Raw genomic sequence first — 18,726 nt, 5'->3', positions numbered from 1 at the left:
GCCATATGTCAGCACAAGGTCCAGAGAATGATGACAAAGGTGGGTACTGCTAACAGTTCAATATCTGGGCTAAAGAGACAACACTTCACAGTAACATGTCCTGGATTACACCATCTGTTTTTCACAAGTACTGCTAGTCCACCTCCTTTGCGTTTGCTGCTCCTCTTTAAATCTCTGTCTGCTTGTATTGTCAGAAGGCCTGCCAGAGAAACGCTAGAGTCAGGTATATGATCCTGCAGCCATATCTCAGTGAAACACATACTACTGCTGCTGGGACCCCAGCCATGGATGAACATTAAGTTAAACATGGATGAACATGGACAAGGCCTGTATGAATCTCTGCACCTTTCAAAAATAACATTAACCTACTTCCAGCTCAGGCCAGGAAGAGGAGGAGTCAGAGCTGGAATCTCTGACCCAAGGGTGCATTGCCCCCTTTGCTCTGCCTCATTCTGGCTGTGGACAGCGGCTAATGGAGGGACCAGAGCCTGCGTCAACTGGAAGCCTTGATTCTCAAGTATCAAGTATTGAGGCTGAGTACCTCAAGTCTCTGGATGTTGTAGGGCTGTCATGGTTGACACGCCTCTTCAACATTGCGTGGCGGTCGGGGACAGTGCCTCTGGACTGGCAGACTGGGGTGGTGGTCCCCCTTTATAAGAAGGGGGACCGGAGGGTGTGTTCCAACTACAGGGGGATCACACTCCTCAGCCTCCCTAGTAAGGCCTTCGCCAGGGTATTGGAGAGGAGAGTCCGACCGATAGTCGAACCTCGGCTTCAGGAGGAACAGTCTGGTTTTCGTCCCAGCCGTGCAACACTGTACCAACTCTATACTCTCTACAGGGTGCTCGAGGGTTCATGGGAGTTTGCCCAACTGGTTCACATGTGTTTTGTGGACCTGGAGAAGGCATTCGACTGTGTCCCTCGTGATGCCCTGTGGGGGGTGCTCCAGGAGTATGGAATCGGGGGCCCTTTATTAGGGGCCATCCGGTCCCTGTACGAGCGGAGCAGGAGTTTGGTCCGCATTGCCGGCACTAAGTCGGACCTGTTCCCAGTGCATGTTGGACTCCGGCAGGGCTGCCCTTTGTCGCCGGTCCTGTTCATAACTTTTATGGACAGGATTTCTAGACGCAGCCAAGGGCCGGAGGGGGTCTGGTTTGGGGACCAGTGGATTTCGTCTCTTCTTTTTGCGGATGACGTGGTCCTGCTGGCCCCCTCTAGCCAAGACCTACAGCATGCGCTGTGGCGGTTCGCAGCCGAGTGTGAAGCGGCTGGGATGAGGATCAGCTCCTCCAAGTCCGAGACCATGGTACTCGACCGGAAAAGGGTGGCTTGTCCTCTTCAGGTTGGAGGGGAGTTCCTGCCTCAAGTGGAGGAGTTTAAGTATCTCGGGGTCTTGTTCACGGGTGAGGGAAGAATGGAGCGGGAGATCGACAGACGGATCGGTGCGGCTGCCACAGTAATGGGAGCGCTGTGCCGGTCCATTGTGGTGAAGAGAGAGCTGAGCCGAAAAGCAAAGCTCTCAATTTATTGGTCGGTCTACATTCCTACCCTCACCTATGGCCATGAACTTTGGGTCATGACCGAAAGAACGAGATCACGGATACAAGCGGCTGAAATGAGCTTCCTCCGTAGGGTGGCCGGGCACTCCCTTGGAGATAGGGTGAGGAGCTCAGCCATCCGGGAGGGGCTCAGAGTAGAGCCGCTGCTCCTCCACATCGAGAGGAGCCAGTTGAGGTGGCTCGGGCATCTATACCGGATGCCTCCTGGACGCCTTCCTTGGGAGGTGTTCCAGGCACGTCTCACCAGGAGGAGGCCCAGGGGACGGCCCAGGACACGCTGGAGGGACTATGTCTCTCGGCTGGCCTGGGAACGCCTTGGGCTCCCCCTGGAGGAACTGGAGGAGGTGTCTGGAGAGAGGGACATCTGGGCGTCTCTGCTGAGTCTGCTGCCCCCGCGACCCGGTCCTGGATAAGCGGAAGACGACGAACGAACGAACGAGATTTTTCCTGTCACCCTACTGAGCAGAATAATCCAGCATTTAGAATACCCTAGGTATTTATATGCTTGACCAAATTTAAATAAAAAAATGGGAAAAGGGGCGAGTAAAAATAAACTAAAAATGAATAACAATGCAAAGATTGGAAATTTATAGAAGCACAGGATCAAATTAAAATATTAAAATTAAAATATTTAGATAAATGGATAACCACATATCATTGTGATGGTCGTTTAAACTCTAAAAAATGTGTTAATCTATAGGATGCAATAATTAAAAGTACATTAAAAGTACACGTGATTTAAGAAAAATGGACAAAGAAGGTTATGAGAATGTAGATTATTAGTTAAAAGTAACTAAAAAGAGAGAGATGTGATGCAGGAGATTAGAATGGACGTTTTTGTGGAAAGCAGCAAAGGTCAGAGGGCTAAGAAGTAATTTTTGATGGACTTGCAAAGTAGAACAGCAGGACAAAAGAAAGTGAGTAAAAAGAGTAGGTGGAAAGTTTTTGTTTTGTACCAAAGATCTGATGAGGTTTGACAGGATTGGATGGGCTAAAATGAGTCCCTTTGGTGAATACATCCATTCCCACCATGGCTGTACCTCATGTATGTTTTATTTGTGTTTATTTTTTATTATTGTTTCGAGACGCTGGAGGCTGTTGATACAACTTGTCACAGAGGTTCATGGCATGACACGTTTTTTTTTGAGTAACCTTAGAAAATATTTTACTCTTTTTAACAGCAGAACAGACAGAGTGAGGGGATTAATCGATAGGCTTACAGTCAGGTACAGACGCAGAGCTGTCTACGCAGAAATAGCCAGAGTGAAACAAAAAGAGGAAGAACCTTTTGAAGAATATAGGATTAGACTGACAAAAGTGTTTAAAATACATAATGGTCTACAAGAAGATGAAAACGAGCAAGGAGCTTATCGACAGCAGTTAAAAAATGCACTATATGCTGGTTCCAGGGATGCATTTAATACCTGGGTAAGGAGACATTTTATAGGGTTCCCCACAGCAAATCTAGAAGATTATGTAAATCATGCCCTCCATGCAGAAAAAGTAATGAAGGATAAAAAAACAAAAACAAAAAAAAAGATAGCCAACACTATTTTTCAGCAAGAAGAAGAAGAAGAACAGATTTATTATCAAAACAGCAGAGGAAGAGGAGAATTTAGAGGCAGAGGACAAAACCGCAAGTGTCAGAGAGGAGGAGTGAGCAGAGGAAATTACAGACAATATACCTCAGGGTGTTGGTGTTGTGGGACAGGAGGACATCTGGCCAGAGACTGTCCTGGGAGGAGAAATAATGATTCAGCATTACTAGGACAGAAAACAAGTGAAATTGTTCCTAGTACCTCAGACACTGATGAAAGCAAAAAACCAGAAACACAGGGGCAGGATATCCTCCTAAATTTCCAGGACCTTCTCTCCCTAGATAGCATAAAACCTGAAGTTACCTTACTGTTGAATGGAAAATAAATTACTTTTCTTTGTGATACCGGAGCATGCAGGACCACCTGTAGAGAAACAATCCCAAATTCCAGACTTAGTGATCAGCAAATAACAGTAAGGTCAGCTATTGGGAAATTGACACAAATCTGTGAGTCTGAACCAGTTTGGATAAGAGATCCCAATGGACAGTCATGTCAGCTATCTATTCTAATGTTCCCTGAGTGTCCGGTGAATCTATTGGGACGAGATGGATTACTACATCTGGGGATAGCATTAATTACGACCTCAGAAGGACATATTGTAGTAAAGAGAAAACGCAGAACTCAGTACGTAAGTTGCTGAAGTAGTGTTAGCGGAAGATACTAGGAAGCTCTGCAAAATGTGGACACCTCCACACATATCTTTATTCAAGGATAAAGAACTCAAGTGGCATGATATAGGAAGATTAGTGCAGAGGGGAAAAGATGCCACTGACTGGTTTGCAACAACAATGAATACAGAAATTAGTGCATCCACAGGATTAACTAGAAAATTATTATTTTGGACAGTGACAGTGTAAAAAGGGATACAGTCAATCAGTCAGTCAGTCATTTTCTACCGCTTATTCCATAGTGGGTCGCGGGGAAGCTGGTGCCTATCTCCAGCAGTCTATGGGCGAGAGGCGGGGTACACCCTGGAAAGGTCGCCAGTCCATCGCAGGGCAAAAAAGGGATACATTTGCATACAAAGCAACAATGAGAAATATTCCTTACTGAACAGGAGGAACAGTTCTTGAGTGAAGTCCCTGATTAGTTATGGTCAAAAGACCCTACTGATGTGGGTTTAGTAAAAGGAGCGTTACCTGTATAAATTAGAGCAAAAACAGAATACAGGCCCAGTGTAAAACAATACCATTTGAAACATGTAGAAGAAAGAAAGACTGCACTATTACAAGTTCCAAAACCAGTAACAAAAAAGCAACTGAAGTCCTTCCTTGGACTAACTAATTATTGTAGAAACTGGTTGCCAAATTATGCAGAAATAGTAGCTCCATTAAACAAACTAATGTATGAGGAAGAGCTGAAAATGACGTCTGAACTGAAATGGAGTGTAGAAGCTGAAGATGAAATTAACATGATTGTCAAAAATTAGCAGAAAAAGAAGCAAAAACTAGAAGTGATTTGCAGGATCACGAAATAGTATGTGAATGACTTCTCCAAAAAGATGAGAGAGGGAAGACACAAACAGGATATGTATTGGTGACAAAAGATATAGTGTTAAAATAAATGCAACAACAAAGCCCACTACAGGAAATAGAAATGTGGAACAAACATGTAGCTGCATTAAAAGATGAAAACTATATTTGACCAGATAATAAACCTGTCCTACCAAAGAACCTATATAAATGGGCGGCAATATTGAGCCATCGTGTTTCACAATGTCTCAACAGGGAGGAAGGGTAGGACAGATATATATTAATATTATATAACATATGGATTTAATTCTTAATTCTTATTAAAAACAATTTTTTTTGTAAAACATGTTTAACATGTGCAAAACATAATCCACAAGGGAATTTAAGACCACGAATGGGACAATTTCCAAAACCAAAATACCCTTTTCAAACAATTCATATGGATTTTATTGAGTTAAATCACAGTGAAGGGAAAAAAGTTCTGTTTAGTCATTATAGATGCATTTTCTAAATGGATAGAACTATTTCCAACTAAACATTACAAGCACCTCAGGGCAAACACCCTATGAAACGTTATTTAGAAGACCATACAGATTACCACAGTTAAAAAATAAGTGGGTGTTAGATGAAGAAGCTAACCTAGTTGATTATATCAGGAGTATGTTAGAAAAACAACAGAAACAAATTCAAACTAATGAGGAATGTTCTATTTCCCAGCAAGAAAACCAACTAGTGGAACCAGGAGACTGGTGTTAATAAGGAGTGTAGAAAAGAAACATTGGTATTCACCTAAGTGGGAGGACCCATATTAGGTATTATTAACCACTCCTACAGCAGTAAAAATAGCTAAGATATCAACCTGGATACACCTTATACATTGTAAAAAGGTCATTTCGGTTGAAAGCTCCGTCAGGGGAAGTGATTTACAGACTGATAATAGGGTGGACCCAGACATTTAGAGGCTGGAGAGACCCGAAAGTCAGTGAAGAAAATTAACACACTGGAACCACTTAGAGGAGTCAAAATGTCAGCCAAAATACTTTTAGATGGATGAACAATGCTTTCCGTTGCTGGGCATTTATATTTTTCCTCATATTGATTTTTTATTTTTCTGGTACTTCTGGGAACCAGTCAAGATAAAACAGAATGTAATAACACCTGCTATGAGTCATATGAAACAAGTAGCTAAATCAAGGAAGCCAAGATAACCTAACTATGTGCACTAAACAAACTTCTTATACTAATGACATTCAAGTGTGCGTGAAATCTAATACAACAGCTGTGGTGCTGATCCCACTCATTAGCTTGACCAAACGAGGAAGGAAAGGGCAGGATTATAGGAGTTATAAATGGTACTTAACTAATGACAGAAGAGACACCTCATGGTCCACGATGGTAGCTGATGAAGGAAACAATTGGACACCAGAGTGGGGCACCACTGCTTATGCTAGTCAATTAAAAGAAGTTGTTTAAGCTCCATAAAGCTGATAATGCAATCCAGGTAACAAAGCGAAGAGAGTAAAAATTATGTTAGGAAACTTAGCCACAGATGACTAAGTTCCAGGTTATTACTGGAGTATAAGGAACAAATAATAACTGGTTATTGATGGTAGAGCAAATGGCTAACATGACTAAAAGAGATTGTGTTGTGTGTATGGGTCCCAGGGCTTTATTACAAATAATTCCAGCTGTGATACCACAACCCTGTGTGATGGAAGTAATGAATCAAACAAATTTTAATGAAATGTGTCAACACTGGGATTCTGTTTTTCCTGTAACCACAGCAGATAAGAACAAACCAGTATTCCATAAACGGGTCACCACTGGAAACTACACATGTATAAGTATGACAGAGAGAGGCAATAAATTGGGAAATCTCACTGCAGTATGGTGTACTGCAATTGTAAAAGTAAATAAGTATTTTAAACCAGTCTCTAGAGGAGACATTTGGTGGTGGTGTGGTGACGACAGGTTGTTTGATCGATTGCCTTCAAAAAGTAACGGGACTCTGTGCTCTAATTACTTTATTATTATCAGTTTCAGTATATTCTATGTAGATGAAGTAACAGATGGACTATCTAGTGTAATCCCACATGATTGGCGTGATAGAAAGTGCAGAGCAGTAGCTTGGCATACCGAGGGAGACTCTACATACATAGATGCTATAGATGAAGATAAATTAACTGATCAAGTAGCCGCAAGATTTGAATTAAGTATCTGGTGGTGGTGTACGATGAACAAAAACGTAGACAGGATCAACTATATTCACTACAATGTGCAAAAACTGTGAAATTGGACAAAGCGGGTTTGAAGCTGTTCATGACTAATTGGCTTCAACTTCCTTAATGGCATTCCGGAATAGAATTGCTTTGGACATGTTGTTAGCTGAAAACGGAGGAGTTTGTGCCATTTTTGGAGAAAAATGTTGCACATTCATACCTAACAACACTGCTGCTGACGGTAGCCTCACTAAACCATAGGAGGTTTGAGATCTCTAAATGGCATAATGGAGGAGCATTCTGAAGTAGACACCTCGATGTGGGACACCTGGCTGGATGTGTTTGGGAAGTATAAAATTTTAGTATCATCAGTAATAATTTCCTTTGCAGTGTTTGCTGCAATTTTGACATTGTGTGGATGTTGTTGTATTCCCTGCCTTCGTTCTCTGCTTAACCGTCTCATCACCACAGCTATTTCTCCTATGGAAGACAGAGTTACCCAACTCTTTCCGTTATTTAAACAGCAGGATAATGAAAATGATGAGGATGTGACTGACCACTTTTCTGACCTATACCCAGATCCATCTCTATATGAATCTGTGATTTAAATGTCAGTAAGTACCTCTGAATATAATTGTCTTTGTACTCATGAAAATAATCTGACAGTTAAAAAAATCTGGAAGAAGTGGCTGTTAAGTGATATAAGAATATGAGCAAATATTTCTATAAACAAGGAGGAAATGTTGGAATAATTTAATATAGATTTATCTTATATTTTCTCCTATTCTTTAACTTGACTATTTGATTTTGTGTGAGTAAAGGATGTGATGAGTTTGTCTGCAGGCAAAGGTCATAAATGGAGCTGAGAAGGAAGCAGTCCGCAGTTGAGGAGGTTATAAAAGATGAAGGCTGATTGTGCTGAACGGACAACACACTGATCTTAGGATTGGAGGAGACTGTGGAAGTGTGTTGTTAAAAGATAATGGTGTTTATGACCTGTATACGATGCAGCTGTTTTTCCCATCCTAAGGGAGTATCGTTCTTTGTAATTAGGGACCCCCGAAAAGATAATAAAAAGAGAAGGTCGGACAGATGTTTTTCAGAGCGGTAGAGAGATTGTAACTGAAAACATCTCTGTCCGTTCTCCTCGCAGCGAGTGAAATAACTAATTATTTGTCTTTCTCTTCTTTTTGTGATGTTATAAGTATTGTAGGTTGTTTAAACCTGACACATTTTTCGAAAATTTGGAATGTCCTTTCACTGTTATGCTGATTACTGCCAAGTTTGATTTCGTCTGCAAAAGCAGGATGCAAACTCCATTCATACTCTGCTGAAATGTCTGGAAAAAGTAAATTTTTCTTAGTTTTAATGAAAATAAGATTGGATCATACTTTTCCACCCAAATGGCTCTTGTGACACCCATGATTTGAATCTTGGCTCCGTGTCTCCTTAAGTAAGATCCACGGTCACTAGTTTGAGAGTGAAACTAGATGGTTTTGATGCTCTCTCGGTCTTGATTCAACCGCATCATCCTTTACGGTCTCTAAGGTCAGCTGATCAGCTGCTCCTGGCCGTTCAAGGGTCAAGGCTGAAGCTCAGAGGTGACAGGGCTTTTGCGGTTGCAGCTGTGGAACGGGTTACCGCTGAATGTTAGGCAGGCACCTTCACTGTCTTCTTTTAAATCATTTTTAAAGACTCACTTTTTTTCCGTGGCCTTCAACACAGCTTAAGTTGTTAATTTCTTTGATTGGCCCTATGCTGTGTACTTTGTTTTTATGTCTGTTTTATTTTATATGTATTTTTTGCGTTATTGACTTGTATAGCGCTTTGGTCAACAATCTGTTGTTTTTTAAATGTGCTTCATAAATAAATTGGATTGGAAATATATCTTGTTATCAATATATATATATATACATATATATATATATATATATATATATATATATATATACACATATACACGTCATGCTATGAGTAAAGTAGGAACAAGTTGGCAGAGCACAAACAGAGAAAAACCATCCATTTCTGAGAAAAGAGTGATTTTTGTTTTATTGCAAAATGTGCATGTTGAATTTATGAAGTAACCACTCAGTGCTATATGACAGTTTTGGAAGTTTTAAAACGGTAAATTTTGTGTTTAAACTCAGCCTGTTTTCAGTGTAAAATCCAGCTGGCCCGCATCTGCATATCGGGGAGGGAAAACCCACAGTTCATTTATATAGCGGCTTTGTTTGGCTACACTCTGGCTTTTGTTATGCGTGTCAGCCAATAAGCCGCGTGCTTGAAGTAAGCACATGGCTACTTAAAGCAGCTGCTTTTTGAAAAAGAATGTGTTTCTTCAAGAACCAAGCTGAACACATCACCCAAAAACTGAACCATGGCTGTGGGAGTACATGGGAGCTCCAGACCAATGACAACACTGGACTCTTTTCAGATTTTGAAACAGAAGGAGATAAAGCAGAAGAAATGATAGTGACTGCATAAGTTTGCAAAACATTTCTAGTTTCCAGCTGACGTTAACCCAAGAGAGGATGACGAAGAAAGCTTAGACTGGCGGCAGAGGAGCTAGAACGCAAGATATCAGAAGCTATTGCCATCACAACAGCGAAATGGAGAAGATCCGTAACTTTGACTCTAAATGCTATCGGAGAAAAAGAAAAAATTAATTAATTAATTAATTCTTCACTTGGGACACAGTCCTGTAGCCGCAAACCTTCTCCAGAGCTCATGTACAACATACTGAGGGATTGTTTGGCAGCAGAAACAGAGTGGCAGGACATGAGAATCATCAGATATCTTGAAGCAAACCGGAATACATTAGAAACTTCAGCGATGACGACATCCACCAAGAAGACACCAACGTAAAGAAAACACGTCAGGACAATTTATTTGATGGAAGGCATCGAACTTTGCAGGAATACCTTTCAGTTTCTCAAGGGGTGAGTTTGACAACTTTTTAAAAAAACTATTATGTGGCATCATATTGAAAATTAATCAAGTATTTTCAGTGAAGCGGACAAGTTCACGTAAACCTGACTAGTCAAATAATAAAAGCTGAGAGAAAATTTCCTTTATTTCCCCTGTTCAGAAATTCCCAAGAATTCCCCGTGTTCAGAAACACCTATTCAAAAGGCGTAAACTATTGGTCCATAGCTCTATTCATACCTGCATTCTGCCCAGACACACACATTGATCCCCAACCCCCAAACTGCAGTCTTATTGTCCCACCTATTGAGTGCTCGATTGCTGCAACCTGGAAGACTGGTTGGATTTATTCATCCATGGAAGTGGTTGGGACAATAGAATTCATCAATTTGGTGGTGTGAGCCAATAATTTTGGCAATATATTGTATCTTAACAACGACTGGCACTACCTGGAAATAAATTGTGTATTTTCCTAAATGTAAAAGTCTAATTGAATCAAGTAACAGGTCTTAGAGTTGTTGTCTTTTTCAGATCTCCTTGTATTTTTTCAGTAGAATGTTTTTGAGTAACAGAAGCTTTCTATTTTAAAACTAAAATAAACAGAAGCTTTCTATTTTAAAACTAAAATAAGACAAAAACATTTGAAAAATTTTTTTTAAACAAATTGATCTGATTAGTAGCAGAAAAAGGGAAGACAGAAATAAAAATACCAGAGCACTTCTATAGTTCCTGCTCATGAAAACTTTTCTAAGTTTGTGGTTCTTGTGCCAGCAATCTGGGTAGTGTTGTGTCTACTGAGCTGCAGGTTTCCCTGGCGGGCTGGGCTGAGCAGTATGCTCCCACACGCCTGTAATTCATCAAGCTTATGAGCTGAAGCATAAGAGGAGCTGGCTGCCGGTCTTTGAGTGTCCACATATATGGCTCTAGCACTCCCTGAAAAATCCTATTTTTTATCTTCTTGTTATTTCTTGGCTTTATGCTTAACCCCACACTCTCTGTGTTTCCCAAGATTACCACTCAAGTTCTCCGCAGTGAAGTTTCCTGGCTTTGCTTCTCAAATTGTCTCGAGCCATAACATCCCAGACTACTTCAACCACCAGCAACCTCAGGCTTCGATCTCCTGAAACATCTGAGCCTGAACCTGTCTACCCTCCATGTTCCACCTATAACTCCCCTCCAAGACCTAGAACACCACACGGACCCCCTAGACTCTGCTGACATCTCCCTATCTTTAATCATCTATCTTTTGACCAGTAAGATCAGTTTACATATTTTCAGATTCCCATATTTCCTCATTTATTCATTCCACTCATGCAACCTTTTTCTTGCAGTAACCTTTTTCTTGCAGTAAACCTCCTGCCCATGTTAAAGGAACCCACCTGGACCCAGAAATCACCATCTACTTTGTATTGTAATAAACTTGTTGAACTTGAATATTGTTTTGAGAGTTTATCGCATATGGGTCAGAGGCTTGCCACAATAAATGACACCTTGTGAAAAATGTCAGTTGACTTCAGGCAAAGGGGTAGCACAAGCTCAATTACAACCATTGCCAAGCATTGCAACACATTTTGAGACAATAGGCATAAGCATTGTGAGCCCCTTAGAAGTGAGCTTTACAGGTCATCATTGCATATTCGTTTTATGTAACTATGCTGCACCTTACCCTGAGGCCTTTTCCACTCAATTGCAGCAATTATCCAGGATCAGAGTACCAAGGGAAGTCTTTACAGACTGAGACAAATTTCTTTTGTTCAAGTTATTGCAGCAGGTCTACAAGTTGTCAGATTAAAGGAATTAAGACCACTCCTTATCCCACTTTAATAGACAGGCAAGTGGAAAGATATAACCAGACTCTCAAAAGCTTGCCGTTTGTCTGTGAGACAAGTACTGACTGGGACTAGTGGCTACACCACCTCTTATTTGCCAGCCAGGAGGTCCCGCACAAGTGCTGACTGGGACTAGTGGCTACACCACCTCTTATTTGCCAGCCAGGAGGTCCCGCAGGGTTCCACAGGCTTTTCACCCTTTCAACTGTTGTAATTGCACCAGGTGAGAAGCCCACTGGATCTGCTGAAGGACAACTGAAAACACCAGGGCCTGTATTCACAAAGAATCCTAAGACTAAAAGTAGCTCTTATTGATTAAATTCTAATAAAAATCTGAGAGTTTCTAGAATTCTCAGATTTTTCTTAGAATGTTCCATCGCTAAGATAAAAGTTATTCATGAAGCATCTTAGCCTTAAGAGAGCTTCTAATGTGAGGAAATGTTAAGAGTACTGAGGAGGACATTTAGTGACCCTAATGGTGCGTTCAGACCAATCAAAATTCGAGCAAATTGTTCATCTCATTCGTGCTGTGTTGCTCACCTGACTTTTCGCTCGCCTGACTTTTTGCCAGCAATTGGCGTGGCCAACGGGCGACAACAAACGGGCGTCATCAAATAGGAGGAGCTTCTATCTGCTGCTTCCCAGTTTCAACTCAAAATGGAGCGGGTCATGGTGCTTTATTTATGGAAAGCCGAACAACGCCGCTGGCATCGACGTCCCTGGGTTCACCAGAGACGGAACCAGTATGGAGAGTACCACCACCTACTCCAGGAGCTGCGCCTAGATGATGGTACTTCTGTTTATCTAGGACCCAGTTTGAGAACCTGCTGCCCAGGGCTGGGGGACAAATCAGCCTCCGGGACACCAACTACAGGCGACATATTCCCGATGCTGAATGCCTGCCCATCTGTCCTCGGTGAGTAAATAAATCTCAGCTCAATAGTAAAACAGCCAAATTGTACTGCCCACCTCTTCTAAATATGATACACATTTTTGTACGAAAACATATGGATGAGGACTGCCAAAATACTCCAGGTAAAAGATGATACGACAACAGAACGTCATATGGTAGCCATAAGTATTGAATAATTATGTAACAATGGCTAATTGGTGACCAAGAAATCAGGCTTGCTGACATATGCATCTGAAAATTAAGTACTTATGAATAAAATATTTCCTACATAAACATAGATGTACCCTGAGCAATTGCTGTGTTTCATCCTTCTATGAGAACATATGTGGTGAAAAGAGGGCTTTAGATGTGACGCAAATTAACAGAAAAGTTCAGATTTTCTAACACCAATGAAATAAGCTTCTCGCTTCGCTCTATTCGCACTAATCATGCCATTCGTGTCGTGTCCTTAACGTGCCTTTACATAGTGTTAATATGTAATACACTCGCTCCCGTCGCGTCATTCGCATTCGATCGGAATGCACCATAATAGTGTCTTAAGCAGGCAAGATGGCGGAAAGACCAAGAGAACGGAGAGATATTCTCCGAACAATGAACAACAGTGAATTAATAACACGCTACTGGCTTCATCGCTTGGGATCCACCCCCTTAATAGTCAAGTAAATGAACACGAACTTCTATAACAATAATACAATTATTCTGTCATGCCAGCTTGTGTCTGAGTTCTTGAATTTGTGTTTTTATTTATTTACCTGGTCTAGTCCTTTGTTTTCTGTTTCCCTGCACCTCAGTCCCACATCTGTTCTGTGTTTTCCCTCGATTGTCTGGTCTTGTGTGTCATTGGTTCCCCCTGCTGTTCAGTTCTGTATTTAAGCCCGTTTGTTTACTTTGTTCCCCGCTGGTTCCTTGTGTATGTTTGCTACCCTGTCTGTGTCCTGGCAATATCCTCCTTGTCATGGAATCTGAGACCGCACTTGGTCATGACTTGTTTTCCCTGCCTGCACCTGAGTTGTGAACATTAAAGATGCTGCTTACCTGCAAACCTCGTGCTTCAGAAGTTCTTTTCTGCACATTGGTCTGACCACAATACCTTATCATGACAGAAGGAACCAGCCTACAGAGGGGAGAGTTTACAAGGGGTGAAGTTCTCGCAAAACTATTTTCACACCTTATGACCTCTCCCTGCTCTCCATGGAGGAGATTGGAGGTTGCAGGCAACCTACAAGACTGGCTGGAGGAATGGAAGGACTTTTTTTCCCAAGATCCTCTGACTCACCATGCCATCGAGGCCGAGCGTCAAAGGGCCCTGGGTGAGATCGCCAACTCTATGAGGAGGCTTCCTGCTTCCTCCTCCACTCGCCTTTCCACCGAAGCTCGACGCGACTCTTCGGCTCATGGCTTTGCTCCTGATCAGCCATCGCCGCTGCCCCCGACTCCTGATCCTGTTCCGGGGGGGTTTATGGATGAACCACCTTCACACTCCGATCCTGTTCCTGGTCCTATTCCGGAAGGGTCCCAAGTCGAGCCACACTCACTCTCTGTTCTTGTCTGTAAGGGGCTCGTGGATGCACTGCCTTCACTTCCTGACCCCATTCTAGAATTGCACCGCTCAAGGTGGCAGCAGGTTGGAGTAGCACTGTTACTTTTGATTCTGATTTATTCTTTTTTGGGAACTATTCCTCTTGTGGTGGATACAGTTGTTTTTTTTTTTTTTGACGACTGTCCACTCTGGTGTCGGATGCTGTGCAGCTTGGAGGATTTCTCTTAATACTTTCTATTTTTGGACATTTGTTATGATGCATTGCCATGGCAACGGGGTTGTTTCTTACAACCGGGAGCAGCTGATTAATATCTCAAAAGCTCAAATAATACTTCAACTACAACCCCAAATCCCTGATGAGTTGAAAAGGAGACGCCGTGGATGCAGAGCTGGAGCAAAGAGAAAAGAGAGAAGGAGGAAGTTCAAACCATCTCTTCCATCGATTATGATGGGCAATGTGAGATCGTTGGGAAACAAGTTGGATGAACTCCAAGCCCTACAAAGGACCCGGCCAGAGTACCGGGCATGCAGTATTATGTGTTTTACTGAGACATGGCTGCAGGATCATATCCCCAACTCCAGCGTCTCTCTGCCGTGCTTTTTAACCATACGAGCAGACAGAGATTTACAGAGGAGCGGCAAATGTAAAGGAGGTGCACTGGCAGTATTTGTGAACAACAGATGGTGTCATCCAGGACATGTAACTGTGAAGTGTCATCTCTGCAGTCCAGATATTGAACTGTTGGCAGTAAGTTTCCGTCCATATTATTTACCCAGAGAGTTCACCAGTGTTATTTTGGCAACAGTTTACGTTCCACCTTCCGCTGTTGCTGACACTGCATGTGATGCCATCAGCTCAGTTGTTGCTAAGCTACAGACACAAAACCCCAATGCTTTTGTGGCAATTTCTGGCGATTTTAACCATGCTTCACTCTCTGCTACACTTCCAAAGTTTCAACAGTTTGTCAACTGCTCTACCAGAGAAAACAAAACATTGGATTTGTTTTATGCAAATGTCAAGGACTCATACATCTCTACAGCAAGACCTGCTCTAGGCAAATCAGATCACAATATTGTTTTTCTCTGCTCGAAATATAAGACCCTTGTTCAGAGGCAACCTGTAATAAAGAGGACTGTGAGAAAATGGTCACAGGAAGCTGAAGAAGCTCTGCAAGGTTGCTTTGAGGCTACAGACTGGGACGCAATGTGCCAGCCACATGGAGAGGACATCAATGCCATGACTGAGTGTGTAACTGACTATATAAACTTCTGTGTGGATAACATCATCCCCACCAGAACCGTGAGATGCTTCCCCAATAACAAACCTTGGATCACCAGTGACCTGAAGGACCTGCTTAACAAGAAAAAAAGAGCCTTCAGAGAGGGAGACAGAGAATTATTGAGGAGTATACAGAAGCAACTTAAAGTCAAGATAAGAGACAGCAAGGAGGTGTACAAGAAGAAGCTGGAGAGCAAGCTCCAGCAAAACAATATCAAACATGTGTGGACAGGAATGAAGAAGATCACAGGCTTCAAGCAGAAGGATGATTTGACCAATGGAGGTCTGGACAGAGCCAATGAACTGAACACATTCTTCAATAGGTTCAGTTTAGAAACAAGCTCAGCATCCTTCTCTCCTGCTCACAGCCAAACAGACATTCCACCCTCCTTTGATCCACAGGACCCACAGCTGTCCAGTAACACCTCACATTTTTTATCTTCCACCTCAGCCCTAGACCCTTCTGCTTCTACATGTTTGCCTTCAACCATATCAGAAGATGCTGATGCTTCCTTTGCTTCCCCCTTCCACCTGTGTGTCTCAAGAAGTCAAGTGAAGATGCAACTGGAGAGACTGAATCGGAATAAGGCTGCAGGTCCAGATGGTGTCAGCCCTAGAATACTGAAGGCCTGTGCAGAGCAGCTCTGTGGGATTCTGCAGCACCTCTTCAATCTTAGCGTGGCCCAGAAGAAGGTTCCGGTGTTGTGGAAGACCTCCTGTCTTGTTCCGGTACCAAAGAAAACTCACCCATCAGTCCTCAATGACTATAGACCTGTTGCCCTGACATCCCACATCATGATGGTCCTAGAGAGACTCCTGTTGGCCCACCTGAGTAAGCAAAAGGTAAACCATCAGGACCCCCTTCAGTTTGCTTATCGCTGTGGAGTTGGAGTTGAAGATGCCATCATACACCTGCTTCAACAAACTCACTGTCATCCGGACAAAGCCAGCAGCACTGTGAGGATCATGTTCTTTGATTTCTCCAGTGCATTTAATACAATCCAATCATATTTGCTTTGTCAGAAACTCCAGAAGACTCAGGTGGAGGCCTCAACAATCTCCTGGATCAAAGACTATCTGACAAACAGACCACAGTTTGTGAGACTGAAGGGTTGTGAGTCTAACCAGGTAGTCAGTAGCACAGGAGCACCACAGGGGACTGTACTCTCACCATTCCTTTTCACTCTGTACACCTCAGACTTCCAGTACAAGTCAGACTCCTGTCATCTGCAGAAATACTCGGATAATTCTGCAGTCGTGGGGTGGATCAGAGATGGACAAGAAGCTGAGTACAGGAAGGTGGTGGATTGCTTTGTGGCATGGTGTAGAAACAATCATCTCATTTTGAACGTGACTAAAACAAAGGAGATGATTGTAGATTTTAAGAGAAACAGGAATAAGTCAAAAACTATTTCCATCATGGGGGAAGAAGTGGAGGTGGTGGAGGAGTATAAATACCTCGGTGTTCACCTGGACAACAGACTAGAGTGGAGATGCAACTGTGAAGCCATCTACAAGAAGGGACAGAGGAGACTGTACTTCTTGAGGAAGCTTAGGTCCTTTGGTGTTTGCAGCAAGATGCTGCATATCTTCTATAAGTCTGTTGTGGAAAGTTTGTTCTCTTCTGCCATCATCTGCTGGGGAAGCAGCATCAGAGCCAGGGACTTAAAAAAGCTCAACAAGCTGATAAAAAAGGCTGGTTCTGTTCTGGGGACTCCTCTGGAACCTCTGGAGATCATTGTGGAAAGACAGATTCTTCATAAAATGAAGAACATTATGGAGAACCCTGAGCATCCTCTTCATGAGACTGTCCTACAACAAAAGAGCGTCTTCAGCCAGAGGCTTCTTCAGATCTGCTGTAAGACGGAGCGCTACAGGAGATCCTTCCTGCCCACAGTCATCAGCATCTGCAACGGCTCTTTGAGGAAACCCTCATAATGAGCTACAACAACATTTAATTTCCCTTTGGGATTAATAAAATATTTTTGAATTGAATTGAATTTCTGGTCCTGTTCTCGAGGGGTCCCAAGCCGAGCCGCCCTCACACTTCGCTTCCTGCTTCTGTTCCCGGTCTTTTTCTGGGAAGGTCCGAAGACGAGCTGCCTCCACCGCCTGGTCTGGTTCCTGAGCGGTTCACGGAGGAACCACTGCCTGGTCCTGTTCCTGTTGTGGAGGAACTCGAGGCTGAGCTGCCTCCACTGTCTGATCGTGTGCACGTCTGTGAGGTGTGCGAGGATGCACAGCTTCCATCAGCTGTGCCTTGGCTGCCCCGTCGCTCGTCTGTTGGACTGTGCCACCGGTCTTCAGCGCCTCATTGTAGGTCCCAGTGGTCTCTGCACCTCTCGCCTTGATTCCAGCGGTTTCCGCACCATGCCTCTGAGCTCCACCGTGGGTCCGAGTCACCTTGGCTCTGGATTGGCTCCGGGGTCCTTCACGTTTGGACCAGCCATCTGCTAAGGTCTGTTGCGGGTTCTCCTAGTCCCGCCTGTGTCGCCAGCCTCCAGATCTCGAACTCCTGTGTCGCCGGCCTTCAGGTCATCTGCTCCTTCGTCGCCGGCCTCCAGACCGCCAGTTCCTGCATCGCCGGCCTCCGGATAACCAGCTCCTGCGTCGACGGCCTTCAGGTCAGATCGCCTGCTCCGTTTTTGCCGACCGCCTGAACTCTGAGTCTGCTGGGGACGGCCTCCAGGTCTTTCGCCTGAACTCTTTCCTCCTTTTTATTTATCCTGTTCCATGTAAGACCCTGTTCGCTCATTATGTTCAGGTTGTTTTTTTGTTTTCTGGTCTTGTTTTGGTTCTTTGGTGACTTCAGCACTAGAAACAGTAGAGCTTCAGGAGAGGGCCTTGGAGCTATCCTTCAACACAAGGTAGTTGGTAAAAGAGTATGGCAGAATATAGGTGACAAAAATCAAGAGCTTACATTTCCAATTTAGGGCACTCATTCCTATTATTGCTCCCCTGATCACCTACATAATCAATCTGGACCTCCAGTCTTATGGTGTTACATCCCCACTGAAAACTAACATACTAAAGCCATAATAAAAAAACTCTCGACCAAAGAAATCCTCATAAAAGTATAGACCCATTGCAAACTTATCTTTCCATTCAAAGGTTCAAGAGAAAGCTGTTGCTGCACAACTATCTCAAATCAAATCAACTGTTTGAAAAGTTTCAGGCCTGGTTTAGGCCTGCACATTCTACTGAAACAGCTCTGACAAGTAAAAGTTGTGGAGAAATCAAAACCCATCCCCCGTCACAGCCATATTTTTTTGTGGACAAGACATCCCATTCTCCTCTGTTTTCAACAACCTTGGTGTCTGGTTCGATTCCCACTTCTCCTTTGAGTCCCATATTACACATCTTTGCAAAGACATATTTAAAGTCTCTGTTTA

This window comes from Girardinichthys multiradiatus, chromosome 2, assembly GCF_021462225.1.
Source record: "Girardinichthys multiradiatus isolate DD_20200921_A chromosome 2, DD_fGirMul_XY1, whole genome shotgun sequence".
Lineage (NCBI taxonomy): Eukaryota > Metazoa > Chordata > Actinopteri > Cyprinodontiformes > Goodeidae > Girardinichthys > Girardinichthys multiradiatus.
Note: the sequence above shows the minus strand (reverse complement) of the source record.